General features: G+C 41.1%; 1 protein-coding gene across 3 annotated transcripts in view; it reads left to right on the forward strand.

The window, feature by feature from the left end:
• Positions 1–516: 516 nt before the first annotated feature.
• The window catches only part of LOC119724963 (solute carrier organic anion transporter family member 4A1-like), a 35,493-nt gene continuing 20,550 nt past the window's right edge, over positions 517–15,459 (forward strand). The window contains exon 1 of one of the 3 annotated variants that reach the window (XM_038196302.1): positions 517–863. The gene's annotated coding sequence lies outside the window, so the exon portion shown is untranslated. Of the gene's footprint in view, positions 864–7,088; positions 7,179–11,893; positions 11,977–15,459 lie in introns of those variants that run through there. The other 2 variants (XM_038196303.1, XM_038196304.1) reach the window with 2 other exon arrangements.

Raw genomic sequence — 15,459 nt, forward strand, 5'->3', positions numbered from 1 at the left:
TGTTCGGGATATAGGACACAAACAGGTTGAAAGTCGACGAAATACCTTGAAGAATAAATTTAATATGATTTAGAGAAATACAGTGTACTCATCTCGAAAAATTCCATCCAAATTCAACTCACTTTTAATTGAACAAAAATAAAGCGCTCTTTGTGAAGACGATATCTCAAGAAAAACGCATTGCATTGTATTGAAATTGCGCCCAGTAATTGTTCGTGATATACGACACAATATCTTTGAAATTTGACAGAAACCGTTAAAGAACAAAATTAATACCACAAAAACAAAAACTACAGTGTATAAGGGCACTCGCGTACATTTTACCAACATCAATTTCTTCCAAGAGAGGGCGCGCCACAAAGACTTTGTCAACGCGGATCACGATCGATCACCGTCTCAAAAAGACTGCCCAAACGATGTCGGCTTTGAGTGAATAAAAATAAAACACACTTTGTGGAGACGATAACTCAAGAAAAACACATTGCACTAAATTGAAATTTCGTTCACTGATTGTTCGGGATATAGGACACAAAAATGCTGAAAATCGACGAGAACCCTTGAAAAATAAATTTAATATGATTTAAAGAAATACAGTGTACTAATGGCTCGAAAATTCAATCCAAATAAATGTGGACGTGTGACAAGCGATGTGCTTGCTTTGCGCGTTAAGTTAATGCTCAACAGAGGGCGCTTTCCATTTGGCGCGTAATCAATAAATCAAAACACGATCGATCGTATGATGAGGCGTGACGTGCAGTACGATGCGAGGTATACGTCCTAAGCCTATTTAGCAGCATGATTAACAGATTAGCCAGAAAACCATACTCTACGTGCGTGCGAGGGCAGTAGCGTACAGCAACCAGGTAAAAACTGTTTACTTGTAAGTTGTACAGGGTTTTTTTAAGGGCGTTATAATTGTAAATGTATTGTAAGAATAAAAAGAAATTGTATTTGTGCGGGCATGACGGGCGGATCTCGGCAGGGGTCACTACACGGGGTCACGACCACGACCACATGACGGAGGTGGGGGGGGGGGGAGGTGTGTGTGTGTGTGTGGGGGGGGGGGGGGGGGTTACATGTTTCTAGAACTAAATACAGTAGCATAGCAGTCGGACCCAAGGTTTGTGCTAATATAATAACGAACTGCAAAGTTGGTGAGGAGGCGAAGCCAGCTCCACCGCAAAGCGAGTGATGCGGTCTTTGTCTCCTCATCATGCTCATTGAATATTGAAAGTAGACTGTTTACAGACAGGTGTCAGTCCTGAAGACCCTTCACTGCCATGCCAGTGTCTGAAGTCTGAAAATCAATTGGAATAGTACTGCTTGTAATGATGATTGACATTGTGAAGTAAGGATCGTGTGCGTAATTAATGATAACTCTTTCATTGTGAAGGGTGATTTTGGCCCAATTTGTAGTGTAGGCCTACTTTGTGGTTTGAGGATCAGACATTCACGTGTGCAGAGCCACTGTCCAACATCTGATTTAATATGGAGTTTCATACTACGTACTGGAGGTTCATGTGTCATCATGTGTCTAGTAAATATATACATTTTGTAATTTCGTCAAGTCTATCAAATATTGCAAGGATTTGACTGAACACAAGTCAAGGTTTTGAAATGCCTCTTGACTTAATGATGATGGACAATGTAAAGTGAAGACCTACGGTAATCTCCCAAAGAATAGCTTCAAATTAATTACGGCAGCATGAATTGAAGACTTCATCAATTTCTAATAAATCACTCTTGGGATTGAACTTGACGTGGGCCCAATTATGCACTGACATGGTTACGTCTACAGTACGGTAGCTAAAGCTTTCAGACAGAACTTCAGAAGCTGTTCCTTGGAAGACCTGTGTTTCTCAAAGGACTTACCAATTTAGAGTGTTGGAATCATAGAATGGACGTGTACGTATACAGAGACGATTAATAAACAATTTTCAGCACTTGTGGATTCGAACTTAGGTCAAGATCAGTTTTTCCCCTTGGATTTTGTGAGGAATTGGAACTGTTTTTGGTCTTCAAATATTTATTTACATGGATGAAGATGCCATTTTTTTTCTACCGCTGAAAACAATTACAAGTATTCACTTTCAAAGTTGACACGTGTACGTCATGGTGCATCCAAAACTTGTTTGGAATTTGCAAATGATGTGCGTAAAGACTCCGTCACAGTGAGGACATTCCGGGAACGTGTGCTTGCAACTGCTCAGTAACTAAGTAAGAAAATTGCGAGCATTAATGGTACACTATGTGCTCCTTCAGCAAAAAAGAAAAACAGGGAAAATAACTTTTGAGAAAGAAATTGACTCAAGTACAGTGTCAAACTCAAGTGGTTGAACTACTTGCACAGTGTGTTCATGAATTTGTTTTATAGTTTTTTCTTTCTGACTTGTACTTGGATTATTCAATGAAGCTCCATCATGATTTTTCTACATTGTACGTGTATTTTGCTGTGGATGACTTTTACCACCGGAAACAGTGAAGCAAGTTGCAGTCTACAGCATTCTCGCAGTTGCCCGCCCCCATGGTTGAGGTTCAAAGGTCACTGCTACCTGTACAAAACTGAGACAAAATCGTTTACGGAGGCCGAACGATACTGCGCCGATTTGTCAGAATCTGCTCACTTGGTGTCCATTTCAGACGCTGCCGAAAACGATTTTGTTTTCCACTACGCAATGTCAGTTCGCAGGGAGGTATTCTGGATTGGGTTCACTGATGCGCAGTCTGAGGGTCTCTTCATTTGGATTGACGGAATGGCGGGGGGTTTCAAAGATTGGAATGAAAGAGAGCCTAATGATTGGAATGGAAATCAAGATTGTGCTTATTATAGTATGATTGGGGGCTGGGATGACCGCGAGTGTAATGTACGCTATCGTTTCATGTGTAAAATGGCAATAATGTAGAGTGACTGCCAAAATAGTTAAATATTCAAAATTTCAAATCTTATCTCAATATTTGAAAGTAAATACATTGTGACATATTTAAATTCAGAGAATGAGAAACAAGACTGCAAGTGTAACTTGTAATATTTTAATTAATATTTTAAAGAATTCCTTTGCTGCTAGTGCTACACATCTGTGAGCACTTGTGCTTTTGTAGTTTTAGTATGATGCGTGCACATTTTTCAAAAAGAGCAGATACCGGATTATGAAAAAAACATGCCAAGAAAAATCTACCAAAATGTGAATGTGACTTGCACCAAAACTACATAAAAATGTATATTTTCTGTGGATTTATTCAGTGTTTGCCAATTTCATGGATAATTGTTTACATGCACTCTGAATATTTTTTTGATTTCATCACAAAAGTCCTTGAAACATTTTGAATGAACACATGTACGTTAAGCTATTAGAAACTCAGATAGTCGAAATGTTTTGATCGTGGGTGTTGACTAATTGCAGTACTTGTGGCATCTTGTGTTTAATTTAAACCATTGTGACTTATTCTAAATGTTGACAGTTGTAACAAGTGTTGTAGTGAAACTCTGGAAGATAAATTTGTTACGACAATATTAATTTATTTCGTGAGTTTTTTGGGGGGCATTGTTTAAGCAATAAGGCCCCAAAAAATAATAGTTCTGCTTCCGGTTTCCCTACCTTCCCTATTCTGACAGCCCCTATAATATATACCCTAATTTTTTTTTAATGGGAAAAACGAGGAAAAACACCGAAAACCATACATTTCTACCTTTTACCCTTGAGACGCAGAAGCCTCCATATGATCATACACCAAAAAAATTGGCAAAACAAAATAAATTCCCTACCTACCTACCCTATTTTCTAATGCCATGTTATCGGAAGCAGAATTGTTTTTTTTTTTGGCCTAATATACCAATTCACATGTATTCATAATATGGAATTTGCGTCCTGTGATTGAATTCGCATACCTATCTGTACATTGTACACGCCAGGGACTACATTTGCAGCTGTGTGCAAACACCTGTACATGTAGAGGGGGGGGGGGGGGGGGGAGAGAGAGTCCAGTTTTGGATCTAGACAATCCCCTCACCAGAACTTATCCTTGAATGTTCCAAGTCCTTGATGGCATAACAAATGGTGGTGCAAATGCAACCTCATTAGGATACATAACCAATGTTGTGTTGACACCGGACATCAATCTCAATATAATTTTATGTTCTCCACCTGTATTTTAGTGCAAAAACCTGACAAATCGAATCAAAAGGTGCCAATTGGTATGTGTCAAAACAGCTGCAACCCCCTTTTGTAATTTGTGGTTTACTCCCACATGCAACTGTTTGACAAGTCTACATTCATGATAAACATGATAGATGTTCTGTTCCTTGCTCCATGGTCTTGTCTTGTAGGAAGCCCATAGTGGCAGTTTTATTATGACAGATGGGTTGGTGGCATTTGTTTGTGTAGTTACTGAGATATGAAATGATAACAATGTTGTCACTGTGTGTTGCAAGTTCAGCTATTCTTGGGTGGCAAGTCAGTTGTACCACAGAGAAATTTAAAAAAAACAGTGTACGCTTGAATTTCTGGCATGGATGTAAGAGTCTCTTTTTGGCAGTGGTCTTTTCGGAACACTCAAGAATTTTTTGGTACTTGATTTTGCAAAGAAAAGTACAAAATTCTACTTCTAGCTGTCCCGAATGTACCGAATATTCGATCATCGACTGAAATATTCAAAAATATTTTAGCTGGTTTGAATATTTAACTGTTAAAGTGTTATATTATTTTAATTGTAATGTTGGGTGCCTTATTGTCAGATGCCATTTTTTTGCCGGCGGTAACTTGTTGTTAAAGGCAGTTCATTGTTCCAATCCTTTTAGCATGTTAAAATCCTTGACAGTTATAAAATACATGCACTGCAAAACAATCCAGTGGCCCATAATATTGTTCGCCTCACACAAATTTTAACCAGCATGCTTTGCGTGCAACTTTTGACCGGCACCCCACAGAGATACAACTGGTGTGTGTAAAAATCGATCAGAAAGTCTCGAATATTTTAATATTCGGCCAATCGCAGTTAAAAAAAATTGAATACTAATTTTAGTTGAAAATGGACGGTCTTACAATGTTCATTCCAAGAAATAAAACACAGTATGCGTACTTTGCATGACAACCCCCCCCCCCCCCATGTTTAGGGTTGAGTTTCTACATGGAGGACGGAACAGATCCAATGGTCGTTCCAACTCCTGTCTATTCCTTCCTCCACGGTTTCTTATTATACTGGACATGGTACATTGTAAGTTGTGTACACTCTGAAAAGTGAAAAGAACGGTACTCAAGGCTAGCCATTATTTGTTGCTATCTCTTCCAAAGTTCCATTCCACAATTAAGCCTTCACAGGGATTATCTGCACAAAGCAACACTATAAGTGAAAGTCTCAATCACAGTCTGATAACCTGATTAGTTCTCAGTTCCTTTCACTGAAAAAAAAAAAATCTCAGGGACACTTTGGAAAATAGAGTTTTTTTAATTGGCGTACCGTAGATTGCCACCAATTATTGCTAAGAACCATTTTGAGTGGAGCTACCTATAGTAGGAGTATTACTCCATTTACCTAGAAATAGAAACTTGTACATTCTATGTAAGGAAAAAAAAGAAAGAGGCTCAACAAGCACCCCCTGAGGCAGTGGCAGACCCCCTGATGCTCAGTTATCTCTGGGTGTGGTGCGTCAATGGTTCTGTCTGGCCAGGCAGAAAAAAAACCTTTTTAAATTGTAAAAAGCCTTGTAAAAGCAGCTTTCCCAATTCCTCTCATGCTCTCACCATGGAGACTGTAAGGAACATGCTGTCATCATGCTGACACCTATGGTGTTGAAATGAGGGCCACCTTTAGCGGAATACAAAACCTGAGTTTGTACACGGGCCAAGGGTTGGCCGTAGATTTTTTATTTTCTACAGGTTTGACTAGGGTAAACCCTGGTCCTTGCTCTATGTCCTGACCAAGTCCGAAATTTACCAACTGGTGTGGAATTCCCAACTTATTTAGAAGCTCCGTTGGATTCTTGCTTGTGTCAAAGGGGTTCCAGAATTCCTGGTGTTGGACCCGGATCTGAGACTAGTGACAGTGACAGAGAGATTTTGGATTGTGAGAACGGTCTCTCCTTGCTTGCCAGGTCCTTGCACTGGTAATTGGTTGCACCATGGATGTATGGAGGAATATTCCTCTTATGAGCAAGCAATCAAATACGCAAAGGAATCAACACAAGCATGACCTAAGTTTCAACTTTTTAATTAAGTTTCAACTTGAAAATAGGTGATATGGTCCAATTTTCATAAACACTATTCCAAAAATAAAATAAATAAAGGAAACGTGCAAAAAAAAAAAAACCAAGAAAATTACACAGGGGACAATGAATTTCAGTTTCACCTTCAATTTTCAACAAATGAACACCAAAAGTTTAGATGACCCCTCCCACAAATAGCCATACTTTCAGAAACCCCCAAAAGAGGCCGTTTATAGTGGTAAAATGTACAAAACAGCCAGACATATTTGCCAAAATGTAATGCATGTAGTGGTTTTACATCCTTTGACTTTGGTAGTCAAACATCCCTAGCAGTAGCATCTGGGGAATAGGGACATGGGATTTATGGTACCAATGTGTGTAATTAGCTCATCACCGGTTTCACTACTGCTTTTGGTGGGTGCATTCCTAAAGCTTCTAATGTCAGGATTTAGAAGAAGCCACATCTACCAATAGATGCTTCTAAGGACCTTGATGCCCTTTGAAATCTCTCACTGCAATGCCCACTCATTCCGTCTCATCTGTAATCACTTGTGGGCTTTCCAGCCAAATCGCCGGCCTGATAACGCCATTAAAGTACCTTTTACTTATCACAATATGTGCAGCATTATAATGCCTGGCTGAGCCCATTAGACCTGTGGCTATTTTTCCAGGCGGAGTTTTTGTGGTCATTGAAGTGGACGCATTTGCATGGTTTTGCACATGTGCTCGGGTGCTCATGGTTTTCACAGGCAGATGGCAAATGGGGTTTTGGTATTTGGAGAGGCTTTTCACTGTTGTAAGACCCCTTTTGACCACTCATGTGTGAAGTATTGCAAGGAGAGGTTGCAAAGCAAGGCTGCCAGTGCAGTATTGAACAGTACCGGTACCAGGTAACATTTAATTTAGTGCATGCAGTGTGCCAGGAATAAGAAGTCAAACACTAGAACCTCATCTCTGGAGCTGTTTTGTGAGTTTGTTGGTAAGTCTGTTAAAGTTATAGGGTAAAGGTATAGGGTGGTGATATAGTCATTTTCTGATCCCTTCATCCATCTGTTCCTTGCTCTATGCATGGAGGTAGAATTTCCTCCATACTAAGTTTTTTGTTCCCATCATCTCTGCTAACTGTTGTAAAAGGGAATTTACGTCATTGGCTTTTGCTGTAATTTTCAGAAATGAACTATTTGAGGGGTTAGTATAATCGATCTTATATTGTTACACTGCCAAGTTTGAAGTTTTGTGTTCGAAAATCCTGGAAAAACCAAGAAAAACAAAAATGTTCAAGTTGTCTGGTTCCCTGACTCCACTAAAGATAAAATGGATCAATTTATAGATGCCAGAAAAATTGTAAGGTAAGGGGATCCAGTCTAGCTGGCCTGCACCTGTTCATGAACATGTAACCAATAGCAAACAAAATTTGGACTGAAAAAAAAGGGTAAATTTGGAGCAGAAGTCGAAAAAATAGTTAGGTTTTTCCAACGATGGTCGGCCGACCAGCGTTGGAAATGTATACTAAAATACAATTTTCTTGAAAATGACTTCACACCAGGTGCCATAATTTTACAGGATGCTTTCGACTGTTATTTACCAACATCCTAGTACTATTCCTAGTAAGGTATTTCGTAAAAACTTGGTAGTTTTATTTTTCGATGTTTGCAAATGTTGTATATTCCCTTTAATTCATCCTCCCTCTCTATATCTAGGCTCTAGCTGGCAATTAAACAAAACCATACCAATCATGCCAATGCCAGCAGTCAAAATCAATCAAGTAACTGTCTGTAAGTTGCTCCCAGCCTACCATGCCTACAGCAGGATTGACTGGCTGTAACTGTTTTGCCTTGGATGTGCACATGATGTAGGAGATTGCTGAACAACTGGAATTTGACTAGTCACTCATGACAGTGCTTCAAAGAAATAGAATCTGACTGTTGGTGATAGGCATGGCAGAGGAAAAACAAGACAATGATTTTATTTGTTGACTGCCTGTGATTGTTCAGACAGCAGGAGGGTTCTACCATTAGAAAGATCCTAAACGGATCCTCTAGATCTGTGTACATACATGTACTTCCTCCTGCTGCGACATGTACCTGGTAACTAACATGATTACAGTTATTGTCGGTGAATTACCGGTACTCCAATTTGAAAACAGACACCCTATATGTGCTGTGTGGCTTTTGTACCTTTCAAATTGCCTAATTCACTTCACAATTGATACAATGTACCAGTAATTATGGGTCGACAATGGCTGAATTACCGTGGATTGTTAAAGCATCCCAGTAGAGCGATAGCCTTAATGATGACTGATTCAGCCCTTACAAAACCTACCCAAATCTCATCACATGGCCATTTGATGCTGCGTTTCTCAGCCCAGGGGGTGCATGATGACAATGTTTTCCCATCCGGCTAAAGCACGACAGATTGGGTTTTGGGACATCCTTTAAGGCTGTCTCTACACACGTCCAAATGTTTGCTGCGTCTGAGGCAATCCGGGGAAGAAGGGGGCCCATCCCAGGTTTTTTGTTCCGTTTTCTTTTGTTTTTCTCGGGAAATACATGTTTGTAAGTGCCTGGGCCCCATGCATTAAGTACTACAAGTTATCATCAAGGCAGTAATTGGCAGCTGAAACAGAATCAGAAAGCTACCCTGCTGCTATCCCTTCTGGTCCCCCCCCCCCCCTAAAGATACCGGTAGATCAAGGAACTGAATGATGATGCCTTACATCTGCCCACTGTGCAATGGTCTTCAAAATGTATCATAAGAAGCCTGGTGGCTAGCCAAGCTGTGCACATAAATACTTGCCCAAGAGATAGTTACACAATGTAAATGTAACGTTTTGTGATGTATTTGATGTGTCTGTCCACACAAGTGTGTATTTGCCTGCAGTCGGGGACCCCCTATTGTCCCTCTTTTGTTTGTACTCTAACTTTTTAGGAAGACCTCCCATATGTTTTGTACACGTCGCCAAATTGGGGACCTTATTTTCCTCTATTGTTCAACGACCTCTACTAAATACAGAAACAAACTCATACACCCAATTTGTAAACTACATGTACATGTACCTGTATGAAAAAACATCCATTTTGGTTAATACTCCAGGGAATGATTGAAAGAGCTGCATAAATACCGGTATACTTTTGTGCACACATTCATGTGTACCAGTATGCAAACTGAGTGTGATTCACAATGTGATGTGATGCATAAATTAACATGCGAATCTGTTCAAATGTTTGTGTCGTACACCCAAATTGCATTATTCCAATGACCATATTCAATACAAAGCACCGGCACAAGGAAACTATTTTTCGGTTTGTGCAGTCTACCTGGGGAAATTCTCAAAGGACTGCTTTTTTTATGAGATTTGAGGGAGGGAGGTTGCAAAAGGTGCCCTGAATAGCAGGTGCAAGCCTTCATGACAAATGGCTACATTACCAGGATCATGATCTTGTCAGACGTTGCCCTGGTAAGCATTTCATTCAGCCATGATGGATTGTGCCCCGGGGCAATATTTTTCATGGTTACCAGTAGCATGAATTGAACATACTGCAAATATTACCCTTCCTGATACGTAGAGTACCGGTGTCTAGACCCTCAACAGCGTTGGAAATGTGAAACACCGAGGGCCCCTCCTTGGTGAAATATAAGGCTGTCTCGAATATTTGAATATTCAATCAACAACCAAATATTTGAATAGCTTTTTGCCAGTTGGAATATTTGGAAAGAAAAAAACATCCTCACGCACAACTGCGATGTTATTTTATTGTAAAGTTCGGGGCTTGATTGTAAGGTGCCACTTTTTTGTCGTTGGAATTTGTGGAATGCGGCAATTCATTGTTCCTTAGTTTTAGCAGGTTAAAGCCCTTGATAGTTGTAAAACACTTACTGCAAAACACTTCAGTTGCCCATGTTGATCGGCGCAAGCAAATTTTAACTGCAAATTTTAACTTCAACATAATAATATTGAAATACATGTTTATGATAACGGTAGGCCTACCGGTACATGTACATGTACATGTATGCGCTATTTCTACATGCACCAGTAACTACTGAAATACTGAGTGTAAATTCTTCTTTTTTCGGGATCTGGTCACAATTATGAATGAAAAGGTTGATATTTATTTGGATCAGTCATTCAAAGGTTCCATGGTCAAACTGTGACAAAAAGTGGGTTCATTGCTTGTACTGAATATTGCTGGAGGTCAGTTGATCAGAGTCGTCAAGGCTGTGCATTGTGTGGTTATCCTTTGTCATTGGACAATAATGAACTGCGCATTTGCACTTTTCATCCTTCTGAGTGATAATTTGTGATTTCCCTACTATGCCGGGCTGGTGTGTGAGGGCGTACTGGTTTGGTTTTGAGGGTTGTCTGTACATATGTATAAGGTCAGTAGTTTGCAACTATAATATTTTTCTGTCGCACATGTTACTGTATTTAAGTGTAAATCGTTTGAACTGACAACTGAATTCACTTCACATGTGCTGCTTCGTCCAGCTGAGGTGAAGTTGGCAGTGATGAGCACAGCAGACATGCATGCAGCTACCGATACCACAGCCTCTGATAGTTAGAGAAACAGTAACTCTGACGTACGTGGCTGTACATGTACAGTACCAGTACATGTACGACAAAGTATGTATTAAGTTGCACGTAAAATGTGCATTCTTTAATGACTGGATTTCATATGCATACCAAATGTATGTACAATACATTGTGTAAAGTTTTAATCTAGAATTCTTGCTGCTTCAGGCAGTACAAAGTGTACATGTACATCCCATGTACCCCTTGGATGTATGTTTCATGTGGGTGATATTTTGAAACTGATTATCAGCATCTTTCCTAGACAAAATCTGGCCTAAAAATGTGAACATAAACATGTAGAAGATGAGCCATTGAACACTGCAATTAACCATGGATTCAGCTCTTTGATGTGGAATGTTTCCCAGCCAAATGGGCTCAAATAAAATATGCTTTTTGAGATGTGAATTATCATGTTTAAAGCTAAAAACTGACAGAATTGAGTGCTTGGGTTTGTTAGTTTTAGTTTCGACCTGTGAATTTTGCCCCAATCTGAAAACACAAATGTGCTTGTAATCATTGTTGGTTGAATGTACGGATGAGCTCTTTTCCCCAGGTGCATGGTCTATGAAAAGCTTAACATTTAATGGCACGTACCGGAACATAGACAATTTGACATGTCATGACTCTCTCCTCACTGATCGAGTACCCTCCTATAGGATATTGAAGGAAAGGAAGGTTCTGAGCTAAAACGCTGGGAATTAGGGTTTGTCTTGTTATTATTTGGTTCCTTTTTGTCTTACAAATCCAATTCATTTTATTCCCAGGGTGGCACCTAGTCCCCCCCCCCTCCCCCCTCCCCCTCCCCCCCTCCCCCAGGTATAAACAATGATCAATTGGTGGTCATGTCCAAGTGCGTCATCAGACTTTCCACAGGAGCGTTGTAAACAAGTCCTAGTACAGGAATCGCCTGATTACTTCATCCCGGTACCCTGGCCGTCAGCCAAGTACGGTACCCCACTTGTCCCATCCTGAAACAGGCTGGGTCTGCTGTGTTGTTCTTGAAGATTGGTTTTCCTGTACATGTAGTAGGCCTCTGCACCACTGTCATTCAGAGAGATTAGGGTAGTAACTCCCTTTAGGTCATAGTGTGTGAGTATGGCAAGGACCCAAGCTATTATGGTCTGTGAGTCGGAGTGTGACATTTTGTTCAAGTGTATCCTCTGATTGCTGATGTACAGCAGGCATTGATTGAAGCAGTAGCATTGAGGTAAGGACATGTATGATTCTGTATTTGTTGACTATACATGTAGCCATATTTTCTCCACAAGTGGCATTTGCCAGGGACCTAGCTTTACTGAATCATCTTAAATTTTCCATTGTGCAAGAATCCAATGTCACCGTCTGATCATGCTAGTGCTGATCCGTCGAGCATTCTATTTTCCAGAAGTGAAACCGAGAGATAATGGAATTTCCAACAGATCATTGTAGAAAGGCTACATGTAGTTGACCGGTATCATGCATTATTGATGAAAACCCTCCAACTGTTTGATCAGTCACAGAGAGTCAAACATTTCTTCCACTTCCTTTGCCATGCAGTTTAAGCCGACTAGATCACAATCGTGTAAACACTGTGACTTGTCAAATTCCATTAACAGAAAAAGTGGTAACTGGTAGGGCTGTGCATGGGAACCGGGCACCCAAGTTCCAGAGTACCCGACCGCTGATGTCAGGAACCGGTTCCAGATTATGGAATCGAGTACCCTTAATTAACTTTACATACGTCATATTACTTACCAGTACATTAACTTCTCAGACTATGAAAAAGAAAAGTTTTAAATGTCATTCATGGAGAATTTGCAAAACGAAAACCAGGCTACATGTATTTCGATGCCACAATTTTTGTTCGGTTTTGCAACTAACAACATTTCAGGTTGAAATTGCACTTTATTCACTCTCTGATCCAGGTCAGGAAATCCCACTGGCCTTAAAAAATGAATTTAAAGTAAATGACACTTGCTAAAAATAGGAAGAAAGTGATATCATTTTCATCCTTGAATTACAAACAGGACAGCAGCACAGGATATCCAAAGGTCATTTAGGTGCATCTGGGTGATATGGCAGACCCTTGAGAGTTTCATAGCATTAAACTCTAGAGACTAAGATATGGCCAAATAAAGCAGGGTTTTGCAACAGGCTGTGCACAAAGTCATAGCATTTTGGCGTGAGCGTCAGGCATCGACACAAAGCGTTTGAATGTTGAATCCCAGTGGTCTCCTTAACTCTCCTTTGTAACCGTTGAAGAGAACAGAGTTACCGTACCTCCCCATTTCTTGAAACTTTATCCATTTTGTCAGTAGATGTAAAGTTCCACAGCTAATTGCCTGAAGCAGCTAACCACAAAGTTTCAAAGCTTATTTAACCACAAAGAACTACATGTTGGCTTCAATTAGCGCGCAGTGATGGTATCAGCTACATGTACTGATACTGCCCTTTAATAAGTGGTCTGGCAGATCAATTTGTGGCATCAACAAACTGAATACCCAATCCATGGGGTAATTCTTACCACATAAGTGTGTCAATTACCGGATAATGTGTTGACATACATGTATACATGCTCCATGTATTTCCCTTTTCTGTTGCCACTTGCTCTACTGCTCTACTTTAGCAATTTGTTACTTCCGTTTGTGCCCATATTGCACTTACTGGCCTCAAATAAAGTTAACCTCCGTCGGGCACAGTATTAGAGTTTGGCAAATTGTGTAGGATTACTGCATTACTGCTGAGTGTTGTCAAATATGTCACATTCATGTACATGTACGAAATGCTTGGTGAAATCAGGTTGGGGAATCAGGTTGGCGTAGCAATACTTTCCTTGCCTTCCACCGATGTGACCCCGGTTTGAATCCTGCCTGGGCCAACATGTGGATTGGGTTTTCTGTCCAGGCTGATTCTGTGGGTTTCCCTAGAATATCATTCTGGGGTTTTCCTCCCACCACTAAAATTATTTCCTTCTAACAAGGGCCCCCACTGGAAATAAGTTTACAAATTATATGTGCACGTGTACATGTACTGTAGAATGTAGATCGATGTTCGGATGGCAACCCGTACAATGTTGTCAATTTGCAAGGTTATTCAATAAACGTTCAGGCACATTATAATATGTAGGTGAAAATGAGTTGGTAAAGTTTTGTTTACTACGTGTACGGTACATGTATCAAAACTTCTTAGTACATGTATAAAACTGACTTTGCACTTTCTATGGTCATACAGTTGTAAGGAAATAACCAACTGTAAGAAGGCAGTGCCAATTTGAAGGTTTTTGAATGTAATTCAATGTTAAAAATGGAAATACATGTAGTTCAATTCACATCTTGAGTGCAAATTATACATGTATAACGGTACATGTATACCTGTGGCTTCTGACAGTTTTAGTTCTTAAGCAATAGGCCTATTCCTTTTGAATAGTCGAACAAGACAAACATCTGTGCGCTAAGTACCGTACGGTACGCTTATGAATCGATTCACTGAACACAGTTAATGAATTATTCAATATCTTGCCATGTATTTTTTTATCTTCAGTGTACCGGTACATATCATAAAATATGTACATACTGTGGCGCAATAGCAGTTTGGTGGTAGCCAGGGGCTATCGTAGCTGTAAAGTAGACAGCGACCTAGACGTCAGCCAGGTCTGATGCGCGTAATGCGCCGCGGCACCAGTCTATTTGCCGCGTGGGTATAAAAGCGCGAGCGCGCGCTCAGTGTGGCAGTTCCTCAGTTCCGTTGCAGTACCGTTCCAGTCCCGTACCAGAGTAGTGAGACACGGGTGACCAGTAGTGCGTCGCAGTTGCTGAGCGTGTTTATTCAGTCCCTCGCCCGTGCAGATTAGCGGTAGTAGGCAGCTGTGTCCGTAAGTGGGGCTCTTACTGGGATAAGTTTAGCGGGGGCTTGTTCGGTCAGTTGAAGAGGGGAGGAACTCCGTCCACGGGAATAGGTAGCGAGGCCCCAGTGGTGAGTGGACGTTAACTTAGTGTGGAAGATTTATAACCTGTACAGGGAACTCGCACCTGTTTAGGAAACTCGCACCTGTTTAGGAAACTCGCACCTGTTTAGGAAACTTGCACCTGTTAAGGAAACCCGCACCTGTTTAGGGGAGGCACCTGGGAAGGTGATCAACACCTGTCAAGGTCTAGAGAGGATTTGCAGTCTGTCTGAGTAGATTATAATAAAGGAATGTCAGCCTAAAGTGAAGAGTCCCGTGTTTGATTTAGAGGTGCCCCGTTTCCCTTCCCCTGCCCTGTTCCCGTGTGTGCTGGCGCGAGAGCTGCTGGCGTAAGAACCGCCCGCGGATAAAGTTGTTCCCCTGCTGCGCCTGGCGGTAGACTGCCCCAAAACGGGCCTGCTCCCTTGGCCTACTCAGAATTGACCGCTCGCTGACGTCGGCCGAGGACGACTCGGGGTTGCTGTCGGCGCGACCGCCACAAATGGTGTCAGAAGTGGGATAGGCGTCGTGGGTAGAACAACTAGTTTTTAGCCATGGGTCAGCACTCGATGGAAGGAAGGGGACTGCTGCCGATGGATGACGTGGTGGTAGATGCCGAAGGAGAATCCACGGAACTTCAGAGCTACAGGGAGGAAACAAGTCGGTTGGCAGATTTGGTATTGCAGCTACAGGCGGAGGTGCGTGAGATGAAAGACTCGAGCCTGAGGGAGGGCGAAATATCCCCGTTGCAGTCTAAGAGAGATGCAA

The sequence above is a fragment of the Patiria miniata genome, unplaced genomic scaffold (genome assembly GCF_015706575.1).
Source record: "Patiria miniata isolate m_02_andy unplaced genomic scaffold, ASM1570657v1 HiC_scaffold_18, whole genome shotgun sequence".
Classification (NCBI taxonomy): Eukaryota; Metazoa; Echinodermata; class Asteroidea; order Valvatida; family Asterinidae; genus Patiria; species Patiria miniata.